The sequence below is a fragment of the Equus caballus genome, chromosome 3, assembly GCF_041296265.1.
Source record: "Equus caballus isolate H_3958 breed thoroughbred chromosome 3, TB-T2T, whole genome shotgun sequence".
NCBI lineage: Eukaryota > Metazoa > Chordata > Mammalia > Perissodactyla > Equidae > Equus > Equus caballus.
Window position 1 is genome coordinate 83261139 of NC_091686.1, and position 13002 is coordinate 83274140.

A 13002-nucleotide genomic window follows, 5' to 3' on the forward strand; every position below is an offset into this window, starting at 1 on the left:
ACAAGAGAGCCAGTTGTGGAAGCTGAAAATTCAAAATCTTGTATCATATCACTGCACAGTGAATGAATGACCTTTGACTGTATGTACAAAGATTGCCAGAGAAAATCATGTCAAGTGAACCAGATCTAATGTGCAACTACCAGATTAAGAGCTTCTTGAAGGCAAGGGCCATATCTGTTGATCCTTGTATTCCCAGCAAATACACATGTGCAGGCATGCACACACATGTGTGCATACACACACAAATGAGCACACATCTCAAAGAGAAATAAACTTTTTTTGAGGAAGATTAGCCCTGAGCTAACATCTGCCGCCAATCCTCCTCTTTTTGCTGAGGAAGACTGGTCTTGAGCTAACGTCCATGCCCATCTTCCTCTACTTTCTATATGGGACGCCTGCCACAGCATGGCTTGACAAGCGGTGAATAGGTCTGCACCCAGAATCCGAACCGGCGAACCCCGGGCCACTGAAGCAGAACGTTCGAACTTCACCACTGCACTGCCGAGCCAGCCCCAGCAAAGAGAAATAAAACTTGTGTCAGTTTTTTTACTTAGAGTCCCAAAGGATTGGTCTATGCCAGTATAGTTGATTTATATGCATGTAGTAGAAATGTCTAAACATAGCTTAATGTGAATGTCCAACTTTACAAATATTTTATCAGGTTAGGAGAATTCTGGCAAATCAGTAAATGTGATTCGAAGATGTACTCTGATTTCGGTGGCAAGCTGATCTTTTGGGGAAAGAAAGATAATATTTTCTAATTTTTCCTGGACCCAAATAAGATGCTAAGTTTCTTAAAAATAATTATTGTTTGTGTCTTTCTTTTTAGAGACCCTGACTTGTTTCCCTTTGTTTTTTTCTATCACCACACTGGTTTCCCCAGAGGACATTGACGTTGACAGAGAAAGACCAAAGGAATCTTTGTGACTTCATCCAAATGTCACAGCAAGAGTAAGTCTTAGCGTGCTTCTGAGGGATTGACTTTCAAGCAGGAACTGGGTTGTTTTGGAAACTTAGCTAATGACACTGTTATTATTTCTCATGAGTGATTAGGTTGATGGATCAATCCCACTTGCATTTAGTGTAATCCCTGCAGACCTGAGTGGTGACCTGTCAGTACAGAAGCTGTGTGGCCCTGAAGCTTGGCCAAGGCTCTCTTCTCTGCAAGAAGGATGTGGCATTTGCCTCTGAAATTTTTATATTTGCTTGTGAACTCCCCAAATAATATTTTCTTAGTAGGTATGCCTAATGATTTCGAACCATCTCTCATCCTGCGAATATTAATAGATTTTGAAAAATGCAAAGGGTAAATTTGCAAAGCACAACTGACATTTGTAAAAATTCAGGCAAGACACAAATGTTACAGTTATTAGGGTTCATTTGGCTTGCACTTTTTAATCGTGCCCCGCACGCAGTAGGAGTGCAATAAACACTTGCTGAATGTTGAATGGATGAAGGGAACGTGGAAATAAGCAGAGAACCCTCATGGCATTGTAAATCATTGCAGAAGTATGTTTTTACAGATACCATTGGGACACAATCATATCTTCTTGACCTTCTTATGCCTTTATTGATGTGTTTTGACTGATACAAAGAAGATGCTAGTTTGAGAGGAGACGCCTATAATTTAAAAACATGATTTTTCCATCTCCTAACACTTCACAAAGGTCAAGAGGGTAGATAAACAACTTCCTACAGCTGCTGCTACATCTGGCACACGCCTGCGGCAGAAAGTGTGCACTGAAAAGATAAACACGTCAGGTTGTATCTACTTGCACGCCTATGCTTTTTGTGTCTGAACTTGACCCTTAGCAATTAATATTAAAACCGGGCTTGACATTAATGAATAAAAATTCACAAGGAGTGTGCTGAATTGAAATCACCAGCATTCTCAAGAGGCTATATTTCTCTGATGGTTTTGAGGTTAACTTTGATTTTGTAATCCTGGCTCAACTTCTTATCTTTGTTGTTTCCTTCTGGGAGCCATCTCATCTTGATTTCTGCACAGTTTCAGGTCCCTTCTGATGCTGTACTTGATTAACACTGAGCGTTAATTGCTCTGTCTGGGTTGATTTACTTATATATGGATATTTGCCAAATTTTACTTCATTTTGTGACCTCTTGGGGATGCTTCCAGCTCTGAGATTCTGTGGCACTCTGGATAGATCTAAAATTACCAGGTGATTCTTTTAAAAACTCATCACACAGAATTCTATACTAGCATCAAGTGAAACAACCTGTTGGTTGATGATCTTGTATACTTTTTATAAATACTACTGATGACTCAGAACCTTAAAAACCCCACTCAACCTGGATCCTCTCACTGAAGCATTTACAAAGGAAACTGTAGGGAGGAGAGAGGACTTTATAACGTTCGCTCATTCGTATTTGTGGTGAAGCTGGAAAGGTCTTCAAGAAACAGTTATTGAATCAAACACAGACCTCTCGACTCCAAGTTGACTGTTCTATCCATGAAACCACAGCAACGTTCTGAAAAAGACTACCAAACAAGCTAATGTTGATTCTCTTATTTGCTAACTAAGCACCCAGACGCCACTATTCACACTGTTTGGAAACATTCATATATTCCTATCTCAAATATTTTCCATAGAACCAGGTTACATATCTCTGTTAGCCTTAGGTCTGTGAGCATTATAATTTCGATACCCCCTCTTTTTTTTCTCCCCACAAATAACCATTCATATAAGTGTATTGGCTTCATTATTATTTTTAAAAAATACATCTGAAATTTCTAGAAAAACATCTGGATATTCCATTTCTCTTCGTGGCGGCAGATGCAGCCTCTGCAGTGGTCATTTCTGCGTTGATCCTTGACCAACAGATGCAGGTACCCCAGCAAGATGTTTACACTCTGTTTTTACCAAATTGCTGGGTGAGCACTTTACAAGATCACAGAGTGTTCTCTATCTCCTGATTAGCATTTACAGAACCTTGGCAACCGGGCTGGAGCCATAGGAGGGAAGCCGCCTGCTATTTAAATGGAGGAAAGTCACTCCACGGCTGATAAGCGGGAGGAGTGATAAATTGCAAACGGCCTTTCAGCCTTAGGAATTCACAGTGCAGGCCTATCAGGAAGCCGGTCAGCATCTGATGAACTTTTACTTTTCACAGCATCATCTGAGGGTAGTGATAGGGGCGAAGAAACGTCCCCTCACGGTCTGCATTGGATACCTGTCAATTGGTTTACAGATAATTTACAGACCACGGACTATTTTGCTGACGTACTTAAGACCAGAAACACAGCAGCAGGAAATATTAAGTTCAGAAGGCTTTTAGGAATAGGAGTCCCTCGTGTACAGTATAATGTTTCCGCTTTAAGAAAGGCCAAAACACTGTTGATAAACACCAGGTTTGGGACCTGTACAAAGCCCTATAAATGCATGCTTGTTATTTTTTAAACTTAGTAACACCACACGTGTTGACATGATAAAATACTAGTAAGACTCCAAGGATGAACTGTGAGGTCCCTTGGTCTGCAATGGGAGGCGTGGCATGGGAGTAAAAGGGTTGCTGACCCAGGTCACTTTCTAGTTCTGCTCCTGTGCCGTACACATTGCCTATGTTAGGACCCTGATGGTTGTGATGGTGGGGTAGGGTTGCGATTCCCCTAACATCTAGCACAGAGCAGGCATATCACAGTTATTAAATAAATATTTGTGAATGAGTTTAAGGCCAGAGATACGTTTTATTGAGTCACATGCCTGGCTGTTCTCATTGAGGCCTGTTTTGGGGTAGGTTGCTGTGATTGCTCAACAAATACTCCTATGACTATAAAGTCATGATATGGATGGATGGATATGTCTTATGGAATTAGGTTCTACTTATGCACATTCCTGATGGCTACTATGTGTTCAGCGCTGGGCAGAGGATAACAAGGACTAAGAAGAATGAGGCATGATCTCTGTCTTCAAAGAGATTGTAATCTGGCTGGGTAGACAAGACTAAAAGACTTTCAACAATAGCATATTCGCAGGAGTCTAAATGATGCGGTGCTAAATTGTCTGTCCTAGATGGTGACTGCTAGCGAGCTATTACTCCCATTATCTGGTTTTAGTCTACTTCAGACAGTTCACGGCGTTAAGTAGAATCATAGAATTTTGGGCAAATCGGGACTCAGAAATCTTTGATACCTTTTTGTCCAACTCCTCATGTTTTTTAGACAAGAACACTGAAAGGTTAAGTGCCTTGCTCAAAGTTACATGATCACACAGTCACTGGCAACATTCACTTATTTCTCTAGGATTTTGGTTCCACAGTATGCTAGAACCCCAAGATCATGCCAGGCGTTTGCTTTGTTTCTAAATGAGGTCTTTGTTTTGTGATAATAAGCCGCCTATTGAGTGGTTTCTAAGATAGACACAACTTGTACCGAATTCTACTCCTTAGCAAATATGTTAAGGTTAGTTTCCGCTGTGTCTGTATCTTCTTAAACAAAAACAAAAACACAAAAAGTCCCCTTAGGATTATGCCCATAATCTGTTCAGTGCCAGAAATGTTGGAATCCGCTAATGTCGTCTGATATTTAACAGTTAACATTTCTTGAGCCCAATAGCACAGCCCGCTGCTCTGTCCATGCACCGCCTCAGTCGTCATAACCACCCTGGAAGGCAGACATGGAGGCTTAGAGAGTTTAAGGGACTTGTCTGAGTTCTCAGAGATAGCAAGTGTGGGGGTTATGTACACTGTGAACCCAAGTCAAGCCCCAGAGCTGTGCCCTTAACCACAGCTCCGTGCTATTTATGTATTTTAAATGCCAGACTCCTAAAACTTGGCATCCTGGGCACCCACCACACCTCTGAGCTATTGAAGCATTCCAATACCCATGCAAAATCTCAGCTGTGTCCTCTAGCCAGACTCTTTCTTTCCTTGTTTCTTTCTTTTTTCTTTTCTTTTCTATCCTTTCCTTCCCTTTCCCTTCCTTCCTTTCTTTCTTTCCTTCTTTCCTCCCTCCTTCACTCCCTCCCTCCCCCCTCCTTTCCTCTCTTCCTTCCTTCCTTTTCTCTCCTCCCTTCTCTCTCTCTCTTTCTCTCTCTCTTTCTTTCATTCTTCTCTCTCTCTCTTTCCTTCCTTCCTTCCTCCCTCCCTCCCTTCCTTTCTCTCTCTCTCCCCCTCTCTCCTTCCCTCCTTCCCCCCTTCTTCTTTCCTCTGTCACTCTCTGTCTTTCTTTCTCACTCTCTCTCCCTCTTTCCTTCCTTCTCTCTCTCTCTCCCCCTCCCTCTCTCCTTCCCTCCTCCCCCCACTTCCTTCCTTCCTCTGTCTCTGTCTCTGTCTCTGTCTTCTTTCTTTCACAGTCAGATTTAGTGAAAAATCTGGAAGGATTGAACTGATTTCAAATTGTTAGAACAATTGTAGAATTTGTAGTATCTTGTAGAACTGGTGATTTGGTGAAAAACTAATTATTTTAAGTGTTTCTCCTTTTCCTCAGCCCACTTTTTTTGTGTGTGTGTGTTTTTTTAGGTGAAATAAGAATGGAGAAAAAGGAAGCAATCTCCGTGGTTTCATTGGCGCTCACTCATTGAGCCTTCCAGAGGAGGCTCCTGCCTTGCGAAGGTTCAGAGTCTAGGACATCTAATCCACCCAGAGGGGGCTTCATATTTGATTAGGCCCTTGGAATCCAGCTTAGAAAATGAGCTGTTAAAAAGTCGAGGCAAAATAGAGAGTGGACCCCTGACTCTTAGGGTGGGTTGGCGGCCGGTCTGAGCAGGAAGTGTTCTGATGTGCTGACAGTGAGGAAACAGGCCGTGTTTTTGTTTATTTTCTCATAAAGTGCTGATGAACAAATGAGGTAGTTGCATTAAGGGGCTCCGAAGCAAGCTGTGAAAAGAGATTGGGGTTTATCAGCCTTTTAGCCTGGTTTCCTTTGGAAAGAATGCTTGTGACATGGCGAGGCTCTGCAAGTCTGCGTGTCCACCCCCTCGGCGCGGCGCCCCTCCTCCCCGCACGCTCCTTGATAACTTTGACTGCCTCAAACTGATGTCAGCCCTTTTTGGTAGATGGGGAGAAGGAGGGCCTCATGGATTCCTTAATAATAGAAGCAAATGCTCGAGAGATAGAGCAATTTCCACACATTAAATAACCTCCTTTTTGTTTTTTGTGCTTATGCTTGATAGTTCTAAATTTAATTTGTGGACTCCTTTAAAGAGATTTCTAGGAAATTGGTGGGGGTGGGAAGTAGGAGAGGGCTCTGTTGGGAGGACATTCATATTTTTTTGGATCTAAGATCTTACCTGACACAAGAATGGAGGAAAGTCAGAAATATGAGGAAAGCATTGCCTATAGCTATGAATAAATCTGTCACTTGGAAGATAAAAACGCTTAAGCAGCATACCTTAAAATAAAGTATGAGCTTTGAATCCTTGGTGGAGCAATGCATGGAACAAAGAAAGAAATGGTCAAATAAATTTAAAAAATTAGATAATCCAGAAGCTTGCTTTGCTGCTAAACTCTGTGTCCTTCCAAGTTTCGTAAAGAGTAATTGTAGAGTGGCCGTTATCTCTGCTCCTTAGCTCTAGTTACCTCAGCTGCAAAGGTCGTGGCACCTTCCTCTGGGGGAGAAATGAAGTCTGTTTCTCCTGAGCCAGAGTTGACATCGTAGGAGTACAGTAACGTCTGGTAAAATAACTCACTCAAAATCAAGTTTGACCAGTGTGCTTCTGAGTCAAGGGATTTAAAATGTTTCACAGATGACAGCAATTTTAACCAATGTGACCTAGGATAATTCCAAGGAATAAAAAATATGGTAAATGGTTCAGAATGGATTTGGTCCAATACTGAAGGTTTTACAGGTTTTTTTAAAAATTTCTTGCAATGCATGAATAAATGAAAATAATAATAGGGTTTTGGAAGTAATTGGATTATATATTGGAAGGAGATGAAATATTTGATGTGAAGTTCAATTTGCTCAGAAATAAGGACTAGCATACACTTTGCTCTTTCCTGCTGTGTATATATATATATATATTTTTTTTTTTAATTAAAAATATTTTTTCTTTTTGAGGAAGATTAGCCCTGAGCCAACATCTGTCACCCATCCTCCTGTTTTATTTGCTGAGGAAGATTGGCCCTGAGCTAACATCTGTGCCCATCTTCTGCTACTTTACATGTGGGACACCTGCTGCCGCATGGCTTGCCAAGTGGTGCGTGGGTCTGCACCCGGGATCCAAACTGGCAGCATGCAAACTTAACCACTGCGCCACCAGGCCGGCCCCTGTATATTTAATAAGATATGAGGATCAAATATCTGACAGCTGAAGCATTTACTATTAGATGCAAAAGATCAATGTGTCTAGTGGAGTCTTCAGCTTTGTGCTTACTAAAGATGAAGAACAGTGCAGGTTGGCGGAGCCAGTCGATGATATTGATAAAAAGAGCTATATATCTCCTCTCGGACAAGCTGCTGGATTGTTTCCACAGGGTGGTGAGTGTATGGGACTTATGTGCAAATGTTCAAGTTACTAAACTTTGATGAGCCTCAGTTTCCCCACAAGAAGGTGGAGGAGACGATTGTGGGCTCTGGGGCCAGACTGCTGGAGTTGGGTCTCAGCTTTGTGAGTGACTAGAGGTCAGCCCTTGAACCAGGTTACTCCCTTCTCTCTGCCTTAGTTTCCTCATCTGTAAAAGGGAGGTGTCACAACCTACCTCATAAGGCTGCGAGGCTTAAATGAGTTAACATGTGGAAGGCACTTAGAACAATGCCCAGAACAGGGTAGACCCCTGATAAATGCTACTATTGCTAACAAAGTTCAGAAACATCTGGATTCTTCTTTAGACTCTACCTTGATTTAGTTTTCTTACCTGTAAAATACACAGGGTGATGAAACATCATTTAAAACTAAAAGGTTCAGCACTTCCTGGATGTAACATAGAATTGAAGCAAAAAGCTGTTTGTTATTAAATGTCATTGTGTTGCTTTGAAGACCTCCCATAATATCAGTGGTCTAGACATCCTACTACTTTAATGTAACCTACCAAAAAAAATAATCACATGCATGGCTTATAAAAATACCATACAGGAAGGCCTCAGATCAAAGATACTATTTAAATGTGAGGAATTATTATCTTTATTTTTGGTATTGCTCAGACTTTCCTACATAAAAAGAAAAAAAGTACGATTTTAGTGAAAACTGTCCCAGCTTTTGTTTTGATACGAGCTAACGACAGAAATAAAGGAGCAGGATCAGTGTTATGAAAACTAAAATTACAATATCGTATTGTAAATGTTATGACTTTGGAAAATTTCAACCTCAGCATCTATAATCTTTTTTCCACATCATATTGCTTAAAAAGACTAAAATGAATGATGCCACATAGAAAATTTGGATTTTTAAAAAAATTTTGATTTTGATTAACAGCTGAAAGCGCTGTTAGAGATCATCTAGTCCACATTCCTTGCTTTATAGGTAGGGAAACTGAGGCCCAGAGAGAAACGGCGCTTCCCTCCATTGGGTGATGGTGGAGCCCAGACCTCCAGAACCCAGGCAGGCCTTCAGAACCCAGTTCTGACTCTCTAGTCAGTATTTCATTCTATCATTTGGAAAGCTGAGTATTTGCAATAACATCTCTGCCTCACCCTTCCCTTTCTCCAACGCTGCTTCTTTTTTTAAAGATTTTATTTTTTCCTTTTTCTCCCCAAAGCCCCCCGGTACATAGTTATATATATATATTTTTAGCTGTGGGTCCTTCTAGTTGTGGCATGTGGGACACCACCTCAGCATGGCTTGATGAGCGGTGTCATGTCTGTGCCAGGATCTGAACCGACGAAACCCTGGGCCGCCGATGCAGAGCGAGAGAACTTACCCACTTGGCCACGGGCCGGCCACCCCAACGCTACTTTTCTCTCCTACTTTAGTTTGGAGGCAGTCTGGAATCCTCAGTTAGGAGCTTCTCTAAGCCTCAGCCTGCTCGTCTGTAAAACGAGACCATTATAGCCTAGTTTACAGAGCTGTTGTCAGGTCTAAGTGAAATAACATTCGGGAAGTGCCCAGCATAAGATGAACTCTCGAGAAATATTGTTGTTGAAAATACCATGGTCTTTGAAACCTATTTTTTTGAAAAGTATTTATATCTTGAGACAGGCAAGAAATTGTTTAAAAGTGTGTTTTTGGGGTCTGGACTCACTGTGAACATAGCAAGATTGTCCTCGCTCAGAATTGGTGAACATTTAGTGCTTTCAGTTTATGGACTGGTCCTGCTGAATAGTCCCTGAACACAGGACAGAAGAGGAACAGACTCTAAAACACATTCGAATGTAACCGCTCATTCCTTCCTCCAGAGATAGGAAGCGTTTCTGGAGATGGAAGAGTGATCATAATACAATAATGGTAATGGCAGCCCCCCTTTCCTGGGGGCTTGCTATGCAACAGGCGCTTGCTAAGCTCTTCACAGCTACCTCATGAGGTAAGTCCCCATTTTGTTTATGAAAAGTTGAGGCTTAGAGAGTTTTAGTAACTTGCGCAAGGTGAATGACAGAGTTAAGACCCAATTCAGACTTTCTGATTCCAAAGTCCCAACATGTTTTTTTTTTATTGAGGTCATAATAGTTTACAACGTTGTCAAATTTCAGTTGTACATTATTATTTGTCCGTCACCATATAAGTGCTCCCCTTCACCCTTTGTTCCCACCCCAACCCCCCCAGTCCCCTTCCCTCTGGTAACCACTCAACTGTTCGCTTTGTCCGTGTGTTTTTATCTTCCACATATGAGTGAAATCATACGGTGTTTGTCTTTCTCTGTCTGGCTTATTTTGCTTAATGTAATACATTCAAGGTCCATCCATATTGTTGCAAATGGGACGAAAAGGCAAAAGCCTTTTTTATGGCTGAGTAATATTCCATTGTATATATATACCACATTTTCCTTATCCAGTCATTAGTCGATGGGCACTTGGGTTTCTTCCATGTCTTGGCTATTGTCAATAATGCTGCAATGAACATAGGGGTGCATAAGTTTCTTTGTATTCTTGATTTCAAGTTCTTTGGGTAGATAGCCAGTAGTGGGATAGCTGGGTCATATGGTATTTCTATTTTTAGTTTTTTTTAGAAATCTCCATACTGTTTTCCATAGTGGCTGCACCAGTTTGCATTCCCACCAGCAGTGTATGAGGGTTCCCTTTTCCCCATATCCTCTCCAACATTTGTTGCTTTTGTCTTGGTGATTATAGCCATTTTGACAGGTATAAGGTAATATCTTAGTGTAGTTTTGATTTGCATTTCCCTGATGATTAGTGATGTTGAGCATCTTTTCATGTGCCTATTGGCCATCTGTATATCTTTTTTGAAAAAATGTCTGTTCATTTCCTCTGCCCATTTTTTGACCAGTTTGTTTGCTTTTTTGTTGTTCAGTTGTGAGTTCTTTATATATTATGGAGATTAACCCCTTGTCACATATATCATTTGCAAATATTTCTCCCAATTGGTGGTTTGTCTTTTTGTCTTGATCCTGGTTTCCTTTGCCTTCCAGAAGCTCTTTAGTCTGATGAAGTCCCACTTGTTTATTTTTTCTTTTGTTTCCCTTGTCCGAGTAGACATGGTATTTAAAAAGATCCTTTTAAGATTGATGTCAAAGAGTGTACTATGTATATTTTCTCCTAAAAGTTTTATTGTTTCTGGTTTTACCTTCAAGTCTTTGATCCATTTTGAGGTTTTTTGTGTGTGTGTATGATGTGAGATAATGGTCTACCTTCATTCTTTTGCATGTCCGGTTTCCCCAACACCATTTATTGAAGAGACTTTCCTTTCTCCATTGTTTGTTCTTGGCACCTTTGTCGAAGATTACCTGTCCATAGATGTGTGGTTTTATTTCTGGGCTTTCAGCTCTGTTCCATTATCTATGTGCCTGTTTCTATACCAGTCCCATGCTGTTTTGATTACTACAGCTTTGTAGTACATTTTGAAGTCAGGGATTGCAATGCCTCCATCTGTGCTCTTTTTTCTCAGGATTGCTTTAGCTATTTGAATTTTTTGTCGTCCCATATGAATTTTAGGATTCTTTGGTCTATTTCTGTGAAGAATGTCTTTGGGATTCTGATTGGGATTACATTTAATCTGTAGATTGCCAAAACCCCAACTTTTAACCCTTATACAATTCAAGACCCTATTCCCAAATTATCACCGGTCAAACTCATCAAATAATTACTCCTTTTTCTACTTTGCTAGGTAGATACAGGTGATTGCCTTCATCTGGTCATTTCCCTCTCTTTTCTGGTGCCAGGGCAAAGGCACCCATGGCTGTTCTATCAGTTTACTAGGGCTGCAGTAACAAATTACCACAAACTGAGTGGCTTAAAACAGCAGGAATTTACTCTTTCACAGATCTGGAGGCTGGAAGTCTGAAATCAAGGTGTCAGCAGGGCCTTCTTCCCTCTGAAGGCTGTGGGGAAGAATCCTTGCTTGCCTCTGCCGGCTTCTGGGGCTTACTGGCAATCCTTGGGTTCCTTGGCTTATAGCTGCATCACTCTGATCTCTGCCCCTGTCTTCACACGCCCTTCTTCCCAGTGTGAGTCTGTGCGTGTCTGAATCTCCCTCTCCTTTCTCTTATAAAGACACCAGTCATTGCATTTAGGGCTTACCCTGATCCAGTATGGTCTCATCTTAACTAATTATAACCGCAAAGACCCTGTTTCCATTCAGAAGTTCTAGGTGGACATGAATTTTTGGAGGACGTTATTCAACCCCCTGCAACTGTTATCCTCAGAAATACTATTTCCTAGGTGAGAATCCACTCCTAGAAAGGACACGTTTTTGCCTTTTCCAGGGCACTGTGGTGAGACACAGCAAAACATAAGGTATTTTTCACTTCAAATCTCTTATTTCTATGATCAGGTATTTTCTGTTGCAAATTTCAATGGCACATAATTAGTCTGGAATCCATTTCATAAGCCTTTTGAAATTTTAATGGGCTGCAAGCAAAATCTAATTTTTCAGAAGAAATAATGCAACAGTTCCTTCTGAAGCAGACTCAGAGAGCTCACGGCCGTGAACCCTTCAAGGAGCTCCCCCCGAGAAATGTTCCAAGGCTCACGTCTCCTTCCTTCAGAGCCCCAGGCTCTGGAAAGTGGAGCCATTTGTCAGGAAGCCATTTATCTGTCTTCATTGCTGGTGGGAGTGAAAAGTGACAAAACAATGTTATCAGAGGCTGTGTTCACAGTCATGATAGGCGTCAAGGAGACCCCAACTGGTCCTACATTTATTTACCAGAGCTGCCAATAAGACTTGCGTCCACACAAACACGTACAAATATGCATCGTATTTCTGTCGCAATTCTGCTCGAATGGGGAAGAAAAATTGGCATATTCTTAAGCTGACTTTTTGAGCCCCCTTTCATGTTTAAAGCAAGTTCTTTATTTGTCACTTATGGCTTTGTTTCTGGGTTCCAGCCCCGCTAGTCTTTTTTTCCATCCCTGGAAGACACCAAGCTCATTCTTCCCTCAATGCTTTTATATCTGTTGTTCCCTCTCCTTCAAAATTCTCTTCCTCCCAATCTTTCTGAGTCTCTTGTCAGTCAAGAAGTCTTCCCTGACCACCTCAGAATCTGTTCACGTTACTCTGTTTCATTTTCATTATAGCACAATCCTAACATGACTTGTAGTTACTATTTTGTCTACTTGTCTATGTACTTGTTTTTCCCACCCTCTATCTAAAATATAAACTCCATAAGATCAGACCTCACTTCACTCCCTGCTGTACCCCCAGCACCTAGAGCAGTATCTGGCACATAGCAGGTGCTCAGTTAGTATTTGTCACAGAGTCCCCTGACCCATCCTAGAGTCAGTCCTCATCTCAGGCTAAAGGGACTCCAGGAGCTCCATCCAAGTCTCAGCGTCCAGTCTCTCTAGACAAGTGAGGGGCCAGGCCACCGGACACAGGCTGCTCCAATCCCACCTGGGATCACCATGGCTAGGTACAGGGAAGGGTAGGAAGGACTGGCCAAGGGATGCACGGCATACTGTTAAAGGTCCAAGATGGAGTGAGTCAACCCAGGCAA

General features: G+C 41.6%; 1 long non-coding RNA gene across 2 annotated transcripts in view; it reads left to right on the top strand.

Annotated features, from left to right (window-relative positions):
* LOC106782997 (uncharacterized) overlaps positions 1–13002 on the top strand; it is a 112615-nt gene that overhangs the window by 57945 nt on the left and 41668 nt on the right. Inside the window, exon 8 of one of the 2 annotated variants that reach the window (XR_011437574.1) lies at positions 830–951. This is a non-coding gene — a long non-coding RNA (uncharacterized lncRNA). The remainder of the gene's footprint in view (positions 1–829; positions 952–13002) is intronic. The other variant, XR_011437573.1, reaches the window with a different exon arrangement.